The sequence below is a fragment of the Arachis ipaensis genome, chromosome B01, assembly GCF_000816755.2.
Source record: "Arachis ipaensis cultivar K30076 chromosome B01, Araip1.1, whole genome shotgun sequence".
Taxonomy (NCBI): Eukaryota; Viridiplantae; Streptophyta; class Magnoliopsida; order Fabales; family Fabaceae; genus Arachis; species Arachis ipaensis.
The window spans coordinates 78,452,499-78,468,707 of record NC_029785.2 but is presented as its reverse complement, the minus strand read 5'-3'; positions in this window follow the sequence as shown (position 1 = coordinate 78,468,707).

Sequence of the window (16,209 nt, the reverse complement as noted above, 5' to 3'; positions counted from 1 at the left end):
CTGACAGATCAATCAAGACACCCAATGGAATTGTGGAGAATCTGTTGGTGAAGGTTGGGGAGTTCATTTTCCCAGCAGATTTTGTAATTTTGGACACTGAAGAAGAAGGAAACGACTCAATCATTCTGGGGAGGCCATTTCTACACACAGCAAGGGCCATCATTGATGTAGAAAAAGGAGAAATGACCTTCAGGGTCCATAATGAACAAATGATCATAAATGTGTTCAAATCAATACAAAATGCTCCTGAGCAAGAGGATTACGTAAGAGTGGATATGATAGACAGTTTGGTGGAAGAAACATTGGAAGAAAATTTTCAAGAGTAAGAAGGAAATCAAGGGGCAACAGAGGAACAAGTGGCTGAGACCTCTACTGAGCAAGATGAAAGACAAGATAAGAAGGAAAATGTACGAAAACAAGAACTGAAACCTTTACCCACCCATCTCAAATATGCATTCCTTCGCACATCGGAGAGCTTCCCAGTAATCATTAATTCATCCCTGACAAAGAAGGAAGAAGGAGAACTTCTTGACGTACTCAAAGCTCACAAAGATGCTTTCACATCTTGGTAGCAGTGGAGTATGTCTCAAAGTGGGTGGAAGCCATATCCACAACCACCTGTGATGCACAGATCGTCCTCCAATTCCTTAAAAAGCACATCTTCACTAGGTATGGAGTGCCCAAGGGTCTTATTAGTGATGGTGGTAGTCACTTTTGCAACAAACAAATGGAGAAACTCCTCCACAAATATGGAGTAATTCACAAAGTAGCCACACCTTACCATCCTCAGACTAACGGCCAAGCTGAACTTGCAAATAGAGAATTAAAGAAGATCCTAGAGAAAACAGTGGGAATCACAAGAAAAGATTGGGCTAGAAAGCTAGAGGATGCATTGTGGGCGTATAGGACAGCTTTTAAAACTCCTATTGGCAAGTTACCCTTTCAACTATTGTATGGCAGATCCTGCCACCTCCCTGTAGAGCTTGAACACAGAGCTTTTTGGGCCACTAAACTTCTCAACCTTGATCCCCAAGCTGCAGGAGAAAAAAGGTTGTTACAACTAAATGAGTTGGATGAATTTAGACTAGAGGCTTTTGAAAGTGCGAAGATATACAAGGAGAGAGCTAAGAAGTGGCATGACAAGAAGATCACAAAGAAGGAATTCAAGCCAGGACAGCAAGTGCTCCTATATAATTCGAGGCTTAAAATTTTCCCTGGCAAACTGAAGTCTAAATGGACTGGCCCATACTTGGTGACAAAGGTTTTTCCCTATGGAAATATTGAACTGCTAGATGAGGCAACAAAGAATCAATTCACAACAAATGGTCACAGAGCAAAGCTGTATTTGGGAGGACAATGGGAAAAGGAAAAAGAGGTTCAACACCTACAGCCCTCTTAAAAAAAAAGAAATGCAAACCAATAGGTTGTATCTATACTTAACCTTTACTGTTGAGAAATACTTTTGATTGATGTCTTGATAAAGTGTTCACTTAGTTCAAACAGATTCAAACTTCTCTTAGAATAAGTAAACTAGTCTATGTGTATGCTTGTGTGTTTACTTTCACTTAGCAAAAAGCATGTTTGTCCCCTGCACTTTTAATTCAATAAAAGAACAGTTTGAATGTGAAGCAAGATAGTCTCTGTTAGATAGAAGTAGAATAAAAGTAAGTGGTGGTATGTGTGTGATTGTATATTAGCTCACTTTTAGTGAATAAAGAGCCAGGATATCTCCTTCTAAGTAAAGAGTGGCTTACTGTCTATGAATCTCAATTGAATTAAATTCCTTGGTTAGGAATTCACTTCTCTTCCTCTTAGTTTTATTGCTTTCAATTTCAATTACACTTGTCTTAGATCTTGGATTGGAGAATTGAAGAAATTCTGTTTCAATCTCAATCTTGGATCTCTCTGTTTCGTTACTGCTAATTGGGTCAAGGTGATTTTCAGCTTATCAAATGCTTTCATGCAATTTTCACTGGACTCGAACTCAATATCTACAACAGTCTGGATAAAGGCAATGCTACCTTACTGAAGTCCTTAATGAATCTCTTGTAAAAACCTGCGTGGCCAAGGAACGAACGGACTTCCCTCACAGAGAAAGGGTAAGGTAAACTAGAAATGACATCTACCATTGCTGGATCTACAGAAATACCAGTATTAGACACAACATGTCCTAGTACAATTCCTTGTTTTACCATAAAGTGACATTTTTCAAAATTCAATACAAGGTTTGTACTAACACACCTGTCTAATACTCTAGACAAACTATCCAAGCAAAGGCTAAATGAATCACCATATACGCTAAAATCATCCATAAAAACTTCCATACGATTCTCAATAAGATCTGAAAAGATGCTCATCATGCATCTTTGGAAAGTAGCCGGTGCATCACATAAGCCAAAGGGCATCCTTTTGTATTCATACGTTCCAAAGGGACATGTAAAAGTAGTCTTCTCCTGATCTTCAGGAGCTATATGAATTTGAAAGTAGCCTGTATAGCCATCTAAAAAGTAGTAATGGGATTTACCTGACAGGTGATCAAGCATCTGATCAATAAATGGCAAGGGGTAATGATCCTTGCGAGTAGCTTGGTTGAGACGCCTATAGTCAATGCAAACCCTCCATGAATTCTGCACTCTAGTTGTCAGGAGCTCTCCATGGTCATTCTTGACTGTTGTGACTCTAGACTTTTTGGGCACCACTTGTACTGGACTGACCCATTCACTGTCTGAGATGGGGTAAATGATATCTGCTTCAAGTAGCCTGGTCACTTCTTTCTTGACAACTTCTAAGATGGTTGGATTCAATCTTCTTTGAGGCTGATGGACAGGATTTGCTCTCTCTTCTAAGAATATTCTGTGTTCACAAAATTGAGGGCTGATGCCTACTATATCCGCCAAGCTCCATCCAATTGATTTCTTATGTTTTCTCAGCACACTGAGCAGTTGCTCTTCTTGTTGAGAAGTGAGTTTTCTTGCAATGATAACTGGGAACTTCTGATTATCCTCAAGGTAAGCATACTTGAGGTATGGAGGAAGGGATTTTAATTCCAATTTCTGCTCATGGCTAGGCTTTGGATCATTCGGGGCTAGTGATAATGGCAAAGTGTCTGCATTGTGTTCAGAGGGTGTCCCCACACTTGGACCTTGCTCCATGTGCTTCTCTTCTATTTCTTCTTGGTGAACTTCAGCTATAGTTTTATCAATGATGTCGCACTAGAATATAGAATGATCTTCCCGAGGGTGCTTCATAGCTTCATTTAAACTGAAACTCACTGCTCTGCCATCTATCTCAAAGGAGTAAGTTCCTGAGAATGCATGCAGCTTGAACTTTGAAGTCTTCAGGAATGGTCTTCCAAGCAGGATTGATGATGGTCTGTCTGAGTCATTAGGGGGCATTTCCAGGATATAGAAGTCAATAGGAAATGTGAGCCCCTTAATGCTCACTAATACATCTTCAGCAATTCCAACTACTGTAATAATGCTCTTATCTGCTAACACAAAACGAGCTGCTGACCTTTTTAAGGGAGAGAGCCTCAAGGTATCATATATAGACAATGGCATTATACTAATAGACACTCCTAAGTCACACATGCAATCAGAAAATATTACACCTCCAATGGTACAGTTAACCATGCATGGTACTGGATCACTACATTTTCAGGTATACCTCCCAATAAAGCAGATATAGAACTACCTAAAGGAATAGTTTCTAACTCATTAATTTATCTTTATGAATGCATAAATCCTTTAGAAACTTTGCGTATTTAGTTACCTACTGAAAAACATCAAAAAGGGGAACAATTACCTCAACCTTTTTGAATATTTCTACCATTTTGGGATCAAGTTCCATCTGCTTTCTGGATTTCTTTGCAAGGTGTGGAAATGGGATCGGGATGGCGTCTTGTCCAGCTTCAGCTTCCTTTGGTTCTCCGTTCCTTGGTTGAACTGCTTCTTCTTCAACTATGTCTTGTACGTCCTCTTTCTCTTCAGCATCTTCCACGTCCACTACATTCTCAGTTGGGGCGTGTTCTGGTGGGCTTGGCTCCTCATGGTTCCTCTCTTACAGTGTGGTTCCAGACCTCAAGGTGATGGCATTGATGCCACCTTTGGGATTAGGTAGGGGTTGAGAAGGAATTCCACTGGAGCTTGAGGGTTGGATGGTGGAATTAGGTAATGAATCTATCCTGGAGGCGAGAGCTTGTAAAGTGGCATTCAGACCATTTAAAGTAGAGTTCAACTATGTCTGCATGTCTTGTTGTCCTTGTGCAAGAGAACAAAGCATCTCATCATTTGATGAGGAATTAGGATAGGTTATTTGAGGAACTTGTTGTTGGTTATGCTGGGATCCTTGAGATTGTCTTAGGTGAAGTGCTTTGTAATGCTAGTTCTGATTCTGTTGTCTGTTGTTGTTATTCCACCTCTGGTTTTCATTATTATCTCTGCCTCCTTTGTTATAGTTATCCCTCCAGCCATGGTTGGAATTATCTCTCCAACCCTGGTTGGAGTTGTCCTGCAATCCTTGGTTATAGCTTCCACCTGGGTTGTAATTGCCGTCTTGTTGATTGTATCCTTGATTCGGGCGGTCATAGAAGTTATGAGTAGCTGCCACATTGTTGTTTTCTTGTTGGAGCTACGGACATTTATCAGTATAATAACTATAATCAGCATAGATTCCGCATACTCTCTGTGGGACTAACTATTGGCTCTGTTGTGGTGGGTGAGGCTGAGCTTGTTATTCTTGGTTCAACTGCATTTGCTTCAGTAGGTTGGTCATTTCACATATACACTGTGTAAGAGCAGTAGTTTCAATGCTAGAGGAAACCTCTACAACAGCTTTTGAGTGGTTGTGCCTATTCCTGTGATTCCTAGTGGACTCAACTAAGTCGCTGATCAGTTGCCATGCTTCATCTACGGTCTTCTACTTTTTTATAGAACCATTACTAGCACGATCCAGTGTAGTTTTATCCTGAGGCTTCATGCCTTGTGTGAAGTAGCTGATCAACACCAGTCTGTCGCTCATGTGATGGGGGCATGCGTCTAGAAGGTTCTTAAAATGCTCCCAGTACTCATAAAGTGTCTCTGATTCTCCTTGAACAATGCAGGATATCTCTTTCCTCAGTCTATCTGTGACTTCAGCTGGAAAGTATTTTTCCAAAAATTCTCTCCTGAGCATATCCCAGTTGGTAACAGTCGCTTCAGGTTGGGAGTAGTACCACTCCCTCGGCTTTTCCTCAAGAGAAAACGGGAAGGTGGTTAACAGAATAGAAGTTTCATCTGCACCATTACGTCTAACAGTAGAACAGGCTGTCTAGAAATCCCTTAGGTGCTTGATAGGCTCCTGAGCAGGTAAGCCATGAAACTTGGGCATCAAGTTGATTAGTGCAGTCTTTAGTTCAAAATCTGCAGCCAGAGTTGGATGATGCACTTGATATGGCTGTAGTGTAAAATCTGGGGCTCCAGCTTCCTGGAGAGTAATCCTCCTAGGTGCTGCCATGCTATTTGCACGTGAATCAACTGAATCAGTAGTAAAGGAGCTTGTTGCGTTCTCAGATGGCGGTTCAGATTCGCCCTCAGATGAGACTGGTGAATTGATAACAATCACTTCACCACCCTCAGAGGCTATCCTGCGTCGAGCTCGCCTAATACGTGAAAGAGTTCTTTCAATTTGAGGATCCAATGCGGCTAAGCTTGAATTAGGCAGTGAACGCGTCATTCAATGAAAGAAACATATAGCTCATGGTAAAAATAAAAATAAAATATGCAAATAAAATAAAATATGTACACTAATTAATAATTCAGCACACAATTGCAACTCCCCGGCAACGGCGCCAAAAATTGACGTGGGGGCAGAAGTCGGCTAATTAAGAAATCAATATAGAGAATGCGTTGAGAGTATAGTTCTTAACCAGCTAAGATCCGCCTTGTCAATTTAGAAAAGTTGTCATGAAATTTAGAAATAATAATACTGGGAGTATGAGTCCCAGGTCATCTCCCAACGAGTTACAGGAAAGGGTGCTAACTTATTAATCAGGAGTTTTCAAGAGAGTTTGAGTTTGGATAATGAGTAATTAAATAATTATAAATTAAAGCAATAAAACTAAGAATGATTATTAATATTCTAATAAAAAGCCTTGACTGGGGGAATGATTAATTGGAAGTCCTATCCTTGTTGGGATCTCTTAAGTGTAGTATCAAAAACGTTGTTGTTTTCACTTAGTTAACCCTTACTAAATAAAGGAAAGTCAAGTGATTGAGCTAATCCTTATTTGCAACTTCCAGTTTAATCAGCACTTAAGCCTTCCAACTCAAGTGTCTCCTCTTAATCAATCCCCATGTCAAGTTTGGGAATTCTACTCCATTGACAAGAATATAATACTCAAAAAAATATAAGAAGAAGACATAATAAATTAATTAAAAATAAAATAATCCTTTTCACTAATAATCCATGAAAATAATCCAATTACCACTTTAAAAAAGAATTAAGAATATAGAATAAATAAAAGAGTAATTAAGAAAACGAACTAGAATAATATCTTCAACGGAGGTAATGACTCTTCAGTATCCAAAAGCAAAAAAAATAACTAGGAATGTAAAGAGAAACTAGAGGAAGAGTAATTCTCTCTCTAGTTTCAGATCTAAAATTAAAAGTAATCCTAATATGAATGAATGTGTATCTCCATCTATGTGTGTATGTTAAGGCTATGCTTGTTTCCTGGCTATGTTCTGTGTTTTTGGGCCAAAAACTGGGTTAAAACGAGGCCCGAAATTGCCCCCAGCATTTTCTGTTAATTCTGCAGATCGCACAGGTCACGCGTACGCGTCATCCACCCGTTCGCGTCATTCAGCGATTTTCCTTGTCACGCGTACGCATCGTCCACGCGTTCGTGTCATTTGTGCAGACTCCAATCCACGCGTACGCGTCAGGCACACGCACGCGTTGCTGCAATTTTCTCCATTCTGCGCTCGCGTGAGCCATGCGCGCATCGGTGTTCGCTGGTCATCTCTTTAGTTTCTTGTGTTCCTTCCATTTTTGCAAGCTTCCTCTTAATTCTCTAAGCCATTCCTTCCCTATGAAGCCTGAAACACTTAACACATGGATCACGGCATCGAATGGTATAAAGGAGAATTAAAATATACTAATTAAAGATCTTTAGGAAGCAAGTTTTCAATCATAAAACAATACTAGGAAGGAGTTATAAAATCATGCAATTAGTATGAATAAGTGGGTGAAGACTTGATGAAACCACTCAATTAAACACAAGATAAACAATAAAATAGTGGTTTATCAAACATTCATGGAAAGGATTGAGAATATAGGCTTCCTATCCTAGTCATTAATCATAATACAATGATTAACAAGAATTTATCCTATTTTATCATCTCCAACATTGAAAGAAGGTACATTGTTATCTTCAACATAGGGAGAAAGTCAAATAGGACTAGTTAATCTCAATCCAAAACTCTTAATCAACTCACTAATTGAATTAGCAAGAGATTAAAGTCAATGAAAATAATATTAACTAACAACTCTAGATTACCAACAGAAGTTGGGTCTTAATGACTCAAGATTGCCTAATTTCTCTTTCCAAGCCAAGAATGCTCAAAAACTACTCTAACTTCCAACCAAGCATTTTGTCAAATACTTGGAAGGCATAAAAGGAAAGCATAATAAATTGCAAGAAATATAAATTCTACAACTACCCAATATAAGAAATTAACAATAGCAACTCAAATCAACAATAAAAGAACATCAAACATCAAATTGCATTAAAGAAAATCCAAATCCAACAAAGAGTTCATAAACATAAAAGAGGCATAAAATATAAATTAACAAGAAGAAACTAGAGAATTGAACTACTAGAGCATGAAAATGTAAAAGAAATAAGATGAAAACAAGAAATTAAACCTAGATCTAAGAGGAAAATTAACCTAAGAACCCTAATTCTAGAGAGAAGAGGGAGCTTCTCTCTCTAGAAAACTACCCTACATGATACCTAAGCTACATTAATTGCTCCCCCTTGATCCATCTTGAGTTCTACATGAAATAGCCTCATAAATGAGTTAGATTTGGCCCTGGAAAGCTCAAAAATCACCCCTAGCGGATTCACTTTAAGTGAGTCATGTGCCGCTCGTCAAGCGTGCGCGTGGTCGATGCGTGCGCGTCGCTTGACAAAATTCCTCCTTACGCGTATGCGTAGGTGACGTGTGCGCGTGGCTTGCAGATCCCTTCTCACGCGTACGCGTGGATGACGCGTGCACGTAGCGTTCAATTCTCCAAATTCTCATTTCTTCATGAATTCTCTATTTTGCATGCTTTTGTCTTCACTTATTCCATCCAACACTTGCTTGATGAATCTGAAAAATCACTCAACAAACATATCAAGGCATTGAATGGAATTGAGGTGAATTAAATTTAGCTATTTTAAGGTCTAAAAAGCATGTTTTCACTCTTAAGCACAAATTTAAGGAAAATTACAAAAGCATGCTATTTCATTGAATAAATGTGAGATAAGTTGATAAAATCTCCCAAATTAAGCATAAGATAAACTACAAAATTAGGGTTAATCAGCGAGACTGAGGGTTGGGTATCTTTAACAAGATACAGTCCTCATGTAGTCTTAAGACTAGCTCACCTCTTTCCATATCAATTATGGCTTTAGCAATGGCTAGGAAAGGCCTTCCAAGGATGATGGATTCATCTCTGTCCTCTCCTGTGTCTAGAATAAAAAAGTCAACATGGATGTGAAGGTTTTCAACCTTCACTAGGACATTCTCCATTATGCCATACGCCCTTTTTAGGGTCTTATCAGCCATCTCCAATGAGATTATGGCACGTTGCACCTCTAGAATTCCTAACCTCTTCATTACAGACAGAGGCATCAGATTGATGCTTGAGCCAAGGTCACATAGTGCCTTCTCAGAGGTGATGGTCCCTATAGTACAGGGAATCAGGAAGCTTCTGGGATCCGGTAGCTTCTAAGGAAGTTTCTTCTGGACCAAGGCACTACACTCCTTGGCCAGTATCTCTGGCTCATCTTCCTCTTCCAATGCTGCTGTATGAGAAGAGTTGGCCTTCAACTTTCTGAGGATGGTGTAACACCCTAATTACCCGAAGCCGTACCTCGCATCGTAAAACAAAGGTTAATCAAAGTTTACGACAAGTCTAAAGCTTATACATATAATATATAGAAGTAATATATTCTAGAAGCCCGGTGAAGGATATAGCTCAAAAATAGGATTTGAAAAGTACAAAACGTACTCATGAAGCTACATACTTAATGCACAAGAAATAGATTCAGAATAGAAGAGTATAATAATATAAAGATCTAGTCACAGCTCGCGGAGTTTAAGCTGACTAGCTATATACAGACAATACAAAATTCTGAAAGTTAAAAACAGCTTATACAATTTTTTCTCTCAAAGTAAGCTGATGAACGGATTTTTGCTAGTAAAGAATTTCACAATAGTAATCATGTTGTAAGTATAGTTTCTAAACCAACAAAGAATCCTTTCATACAAAAACTTGTTTGTCACTAAAGCAAACCCAATAAAAATAATAACCGAAGTATTTAAACCTCGGGTCGTCTCTCAAGGAATTGCAGGGAGGTGTGTTACTTATAATTGGTTATGAGATTATATCTTTTTGGGTTTTTGAAATAAGGAACAAGGAAATAAAATAACAAGAAAGTAAATTAATAACTAAGAAAGGCTCCTGGGAAGGTATGAGAATTAGACGTCCTATCTTAGTTATCCTTATCAATTGTGATGAGAATTATTCATTGCTCCCACTTAGTTAACCCTTACTAAATAAAGGAAAGACAAGTGGACTAATCAATTTAATTCCTCAAGTCCTAGTCAACTCCTAAGGAAAGATTAGCTTTAGAGGGATCCAAATCAACCAGCAACTTTTGATTATCAATCAACAAAGGAGTTTGATAACTCAAGAGTCTCTAATTACTCAACCAAAGCCAACAATATAAAAATCTAACTTAAAACCCTCCCAAGCATTTTATCAAACACTTGGAAGGCAGAACATAAAAACATAGAAAAGTAATAGGTAATGTAAAATCTAAAACCAACAATTGCAAGCATTAATGATAACAATTAAAGCAAGAAGCAATAAACATGAAATACCTCAAATTGCATTAAATATAAAATCAAGTCCAACATGGAGTTCATAATTCAAATTGGGAAAATAAGTGAACCAACAAAAGAAATAAGTAAACTAAAGGACTAGAACAAATAAGAGTAGAAGAGAAAACTAAATTAAACTAAGATAGAAATCTAAACTTGAGAAGAACAAAAAGGAATCCTAAAACCTAGAGAGAGGAGAGAGCCTCTCTCTCTCTAGAAAACTACATCTAAAACCTCAATTGTGAATAATTGATGAATGAATGAATTATGTGTGATTCCTCCATTCTGCAGCCTCTATTCTGTGTTTTTGGGCTTGGAATTGGGCCGAAAAAGAGCCCAGAAATCGCCCCCAGCGCTTTCTGCAACTTTCTGCACGTAGCGCATGTCACGCGTACGCGTAGGTCATGCATGCACGTCATTTGGCGAATTTCCTTGTCACGCGTACGCGTACACGTCGCTCGTCTTTTGCGCTAGGCACGCGTACGCGTCACCCATGCGTGTGCGTCGCTGCCAGCTTCTCAAAACTTCATTTTTCACGTTCCTTCCACTTTTGCATTTTCCTTTCCATCCTCTAAGACATTTCTGCCCTATAAAGCCTGAAAACACTCAACACACAGATCAAGGCATCGAGTGGTAATAAAGGATGATTAAAATTAACAGTTTAAAGGCCTAGGAAACATGTTTTCAACTATATCACAGAATAAGGAAGGATTCGTAAAACCATGCAAATTATATGAATAAGTGAGGAAAGAATTGATAAAAATCACTCAAATTAGCACAAGATAAACCATAAAATAGTGGTTTATCAATCTCCCCATACTTAAATATTAGCATGTACTCATGCTTAACTCAAGAGAAACTGAAAAAGAGTGAAGGCAGAATGGTGGAACCTATGCAATGTAATCTATCTAAATGCAAGCTATCTACATGCATCATGCTATTCTAATTACTATCTGTCTATATATAAGCATACATGTGGTCAGATTGAGTCAAATTTTCAAGGAATCATATATGCACAACCAAGGAATAAATCAAAACATATTCACAATTGGGTTGAGTCAACCAAAAGAGTTCACAAACTTGCAAGACAAGCAATGATCAAATATGGACATATGGAAATGAGCTATTGAACCCTCACTGGAATTGTGTATATACTTTAATCACTCAGTGTTTGGGGTTAAACCACTCAAGTCTCCTCTAATCATGCTTTCTAAAACTTTGTTCTTCATCTAACCAATCAACAAATATTTAATGTACAAATACAAACATGATGAGGTCTTTTCAAGGTTGTAATGGGGTTAAGGCAAGGGTGAGGATATATGTATGGCCAAGTGAGCTATAAATTGAATCCTTGACTAGCTTAAGCTCTTACCAAACACACAAACACTCTACGTAACTCTAAAATCATGCCTAGCTACCATAATTCCCACTTTTGCATCACACACTCATGTATCAACTTATCTTTAATTTTATCACATATGCATTGATCTTTTATTAAACTTAACAATTGGGTAATTTTGTCCCCTTATTTATTTATTTAAAAATATGAGAATTTTGTTTTTGTAAAAATAAACATAACATATCAATGCACATGGTATTTTAATTGTTTTGGTCTCACATGAGTATGCACCCAAATTCCCAATATCTTGTCAATTCAACACTTTCTTATCAACCCAAGTTCCCACGGTTTCCCACACTTAATTGATACAAATCTCTATCTTAAGCTAACCAAAGATTCAATCTGGGGTAATTAATTTGTTTTTTCCGCTTAAGGTTAGTGATGTGGTAAAATACAGAATATATGGGGATTAAAAGACTTAAAGTGGCAAACAAGGTTGATTGAATGGGTAGGCTAATTGGGATAAGTGAACTAATGACAAATAATGGCCTCAATCATATGCAAGCATGTAAATACACTAAATAGTGGACATATAGAATGGAACAAAGTAAAGTTTGCAATCATAGTGAAGAAACACACAAGAATAAAATATTATAGTTAAATAATGTAACCATGCAATTAATCTCAAAAACTCACGGGTTGTGTGCTCTTAGCTCAAAACCATATTCCAGTTATGTATATCATGCAAGTAAAAATAAAAAGTTTTAACTCAAATCAATGTGAATCTTTAAATGCTTTTCCTTTAAATAATTATATTCCTTGAGAATTTCATCAATTGACCAACATTTATTACTATATATACTAAATGAAATGTTGTGACTATGAAAACTAAAAGTTTTTAGTTTACTCTCTATTTTCAATCAAACCAAATTCTCATATGCTAAAAGGGTAAACTAAGCTCAATAATCCATATTTTTCTATATCACAACTAATAGACTAAAGGTGCAATTCAAGCTAAATATCTAAGATATATACAGCCTAAAGTGCAAAATGTAACAAAGTAAAAATAAACAAAAGTACAGTAAAATAGAAATGTCCAAGTAATAAAAGAAAAAAATAAAATAAAATAAATCAAAAAGAAAATAAAGCAAAATAGGATAAAAGGTCTAAAATAGTTCACCAAAAATAGAATCCGCCAGAGATGGCGACCTTTCCACACTTATATCACAGCATCGTCCTCGATGCTCAGTCAAGCTCAGTGTGAAGGGTCATCGCCTCCTGAAGGGTGTGCTACTACTGGCTCTGTGGGCTCTGGCTGGGTAGGGGCCTGTGGCACTGCCGGTTGCTCAAGCTGAGGCTCCTCGTGCTGTGCCTGCTGCTGGTCCTCCTCCTGTGCAACCTCCTCCTGCCCATTGACGATCAAATTCTTGCTAGTAAATAATTATATAAGAATAATCACGTTGTAAGTATAGTTTCTAAACCAACAGAGAATCCTTTCATACAAAAGTTTGGTTGTCACAAGTAACAAAATCCAATAAAATTTATAACCGAAGTATTTAAACCTTGGGTCGTCTCTCAAGGAATTACAGGGAAGTATGATTTATTATTGGTTATAGAAAAAGGTATATTTTTAGGGTTTTTAAAATAGGGAACAGGAAAATAAACTGGCAACAATTAAATTAATTATCATGAAAACCATTGCAAGGTATAAGAACTGGAAATCCCATCCTAGTTATGTTTATCAGGTGTGATTAGAATTGTTTATTGCTCCCACTTAGTTAACCCTTACTAAATAAAGGAAATTCAAGTGGACCAATCAATTTGATTCCTTAAGTCCTAGTCAACTCCTGTGGAAAGACTAGCTTTAGAGGGATCCAAATTAATCAGCAAATTCTAATTTTCAATCAACAGCTGAGTTTGATAACTCAAGTGTCACCAATTACTCAACCAAAGCAAAGGGGAAAAAATCTAAATTATTTATATCATAAATAGAAGAAAGCAACATAAATCTGAAATACCTCAATGTGTATTAATTAAGAAAATCAATTCTAACATGGAGTTCATAAACTAATTTGGCAACATAAGTAATAGCAAGTGAAATAGAGAAACTAAACTAATAGATTAAATAAAAGTAGAAGAGAAACTAATTTAAAGGAACATTGAACCTGGAATGAAGAAAAAGTAAACCTAACCTTAAGAGAAATCCTAATCCTAAATCCTAAGAGAGAGGAGAGAGCCTCTCTCTCTAGAAACTACATCTAAAACCTAAAAGTGTATACTTGAAAGTTGTGTTTATGAATGAATGGATTCCCCCACTTTATAGCCTCTAATCTATGTTTTCTTGGCCAAAAACTGGATCACAAATAGTCCAGAAATTGCCCCCAGCAATTTCTAATACGTCCAGCACATGGCAAAGTCACGCGTGAGCGTCGTCCACGCGTTCACGCGGATTGAGTTTTTGCCAGGTCACGCGTGCGCGTCATCTAGCTTCGGGGCAGCTATGGCAAATTATATATCATTGCGAATTCCCAGATGTTAGCTTTCCAACGCAACTGGAACTACCTCATTTGGACCTCTGTATCTCAAGTTATGACTGATTTAGTACCAGGAGGTCAGGCTGGACAGCTTTAGCAATTCCTTCAATTTCTTGTATTCCTTTCACTTTTGCATGCTTCCTTTCCATCCTCTAAGCCATTCCTACCCTATAAACCCTGAAATCACTTAACACACATATCAAGGCATCGAATGGTAATAAGAGAGGATTAATCATAGCAAAATTAAGGCCAAAGAAGCAAGTTTTCAATTAAAGCACAGAATTAGGAAGGAAAATGTAAAACATGCAATTTACATGAACAAGTGTGAGAATAGTGGATAAAATCCACTCAATTAAGCACAAGATGTACCACGGAATAGTGATACATCAAATCTCCCCACACTTAAACATTAGCATGTCCTCATGCTAAGCTCAAGAGAAACTATAAAGGAGTGAAGAGGAATGATAGAATGTATGAAATGCAACCTATCTATATGAATGCAACTACATGCTAAGTTGTTTCTACCTACTTGGTTAAAAGTAAATAAGCTCTTCAAGACAAATATAAATTAAATTTCACTAATTCAAATTATACAATAAAAGACAAGTAAACTTGTAAGAAGAAAGCTCATGAAAGCTGGGAACAAGGAATCGAGCATCGAACCCTCACCGGAAGTGTATACACTCCAATTACTCAAGTGTTTAAGGTTCGACTCTCTCAATTCTCTACTGACCTTGCTTTCTAAGGCTTGCTTTTCTTCTACCAATCAACAAAAAATTAATGTACAGATACACATATCAAGAGGTCTTTTAAGGGTTGTAATGGGGTTAGGGTTAAGGTAGGATTGTATTTGGCCAAGTGGACTAAAATCTAAATCCTTAATTAACTTAAACTTTTCCCACCTAACTTAAGACAATCCATGTAATCAAAGTACAAAACCTAACTATCCATTAACCATGTTTTCCACATATTCATGCATCCTGATTTGAGTACAGTACATATGCATTGCTATCACCACTTTTTTTGGGGCGTTTTGTCCCCTTTTTTTATTTGCTCTTTTTCTTTTCTTTTCTCCTTTATTTATTTATTTATTTTATATATATATATATATATATTTTTTTTTCTTTTTCTTTTGTTTTTTTCTCAATGCATATGATTAAATTATTGAATGCATGAACATGTCCTAAACATTTCTTTCACATTTTCATAAAGATATATAACACCCAATTCTTAAACCAAATGTTTCCAAATCCAACTTCCCCACACTTAATTCATGAGATAAAGTAAAGAACAAAGGGGGTATAATAGTGATGAGCTAAAGTAAAGAACAAAGGGGTATAATAGGCACAAAATTGATTTGCAAAGGATAATGAAAGGGTAAGGCCATATGGGTATGTAAGCTCAGTGAAACAAAGGCCTCAATCATATAAGTGCATGCATACATCAAACAATAGAAATATAGAATTAATCAAGACAAAGATCACAATTTTAAAGAGAAAAACACGCACCAAAAAAGAAAGTATTGGTTGATAAAATGCTACTAAGTCAAATAAGCTCAAGAATCTCACAGATTTTGTGTATTCGAGCTCTAAACCATGTTCCAGTATAATATTCCTTCAAACAAGTTTATCAAAAATTTTAAATTAAATTAGTGAAATGTTATAAAAAAGTTTCTTGAAAAAGAAAATATTAATTCAACCAAGCAGTGGTAGAATATGCACAAAATCAAATAAATATGCAATCAAACATGCAAATGCAACAATGAACAAACAAATAAAGTAAAATATTGGTGTTGAGAAGAAAATAACTAACCCATGGAGATCGGTATCGACCTCCCCACACTTAAAGATTGCACCGTCCTTGGTGCATGCAAAAAAGTGCAAGTGGACGGGCTGCTACAACTGATGCTTTTCTCCAAAGATTATGCAGATGGACTTGTCTGTTGCCCCATGTAAAAGTTTTCCGTTTCCCTTCCTTAGTGGCCATCCTGAAAGAAGAGAAAAAAGAAGAAAAGTAACCCAGAAATAAAGATAAGAAAACAAATAAAGTATAGGTGGGTTAATGCCAGGTAATGAGGGTCTCAACTACATGGTAGCTACAACATGCAAGTGAGAAAATAGTAGAGGAACATGGCATATCACTAGTGCAAAAATTGCAACAAAAGGGAAGAGTGTGGGTAACGGAAGACAGTATATATTTATAT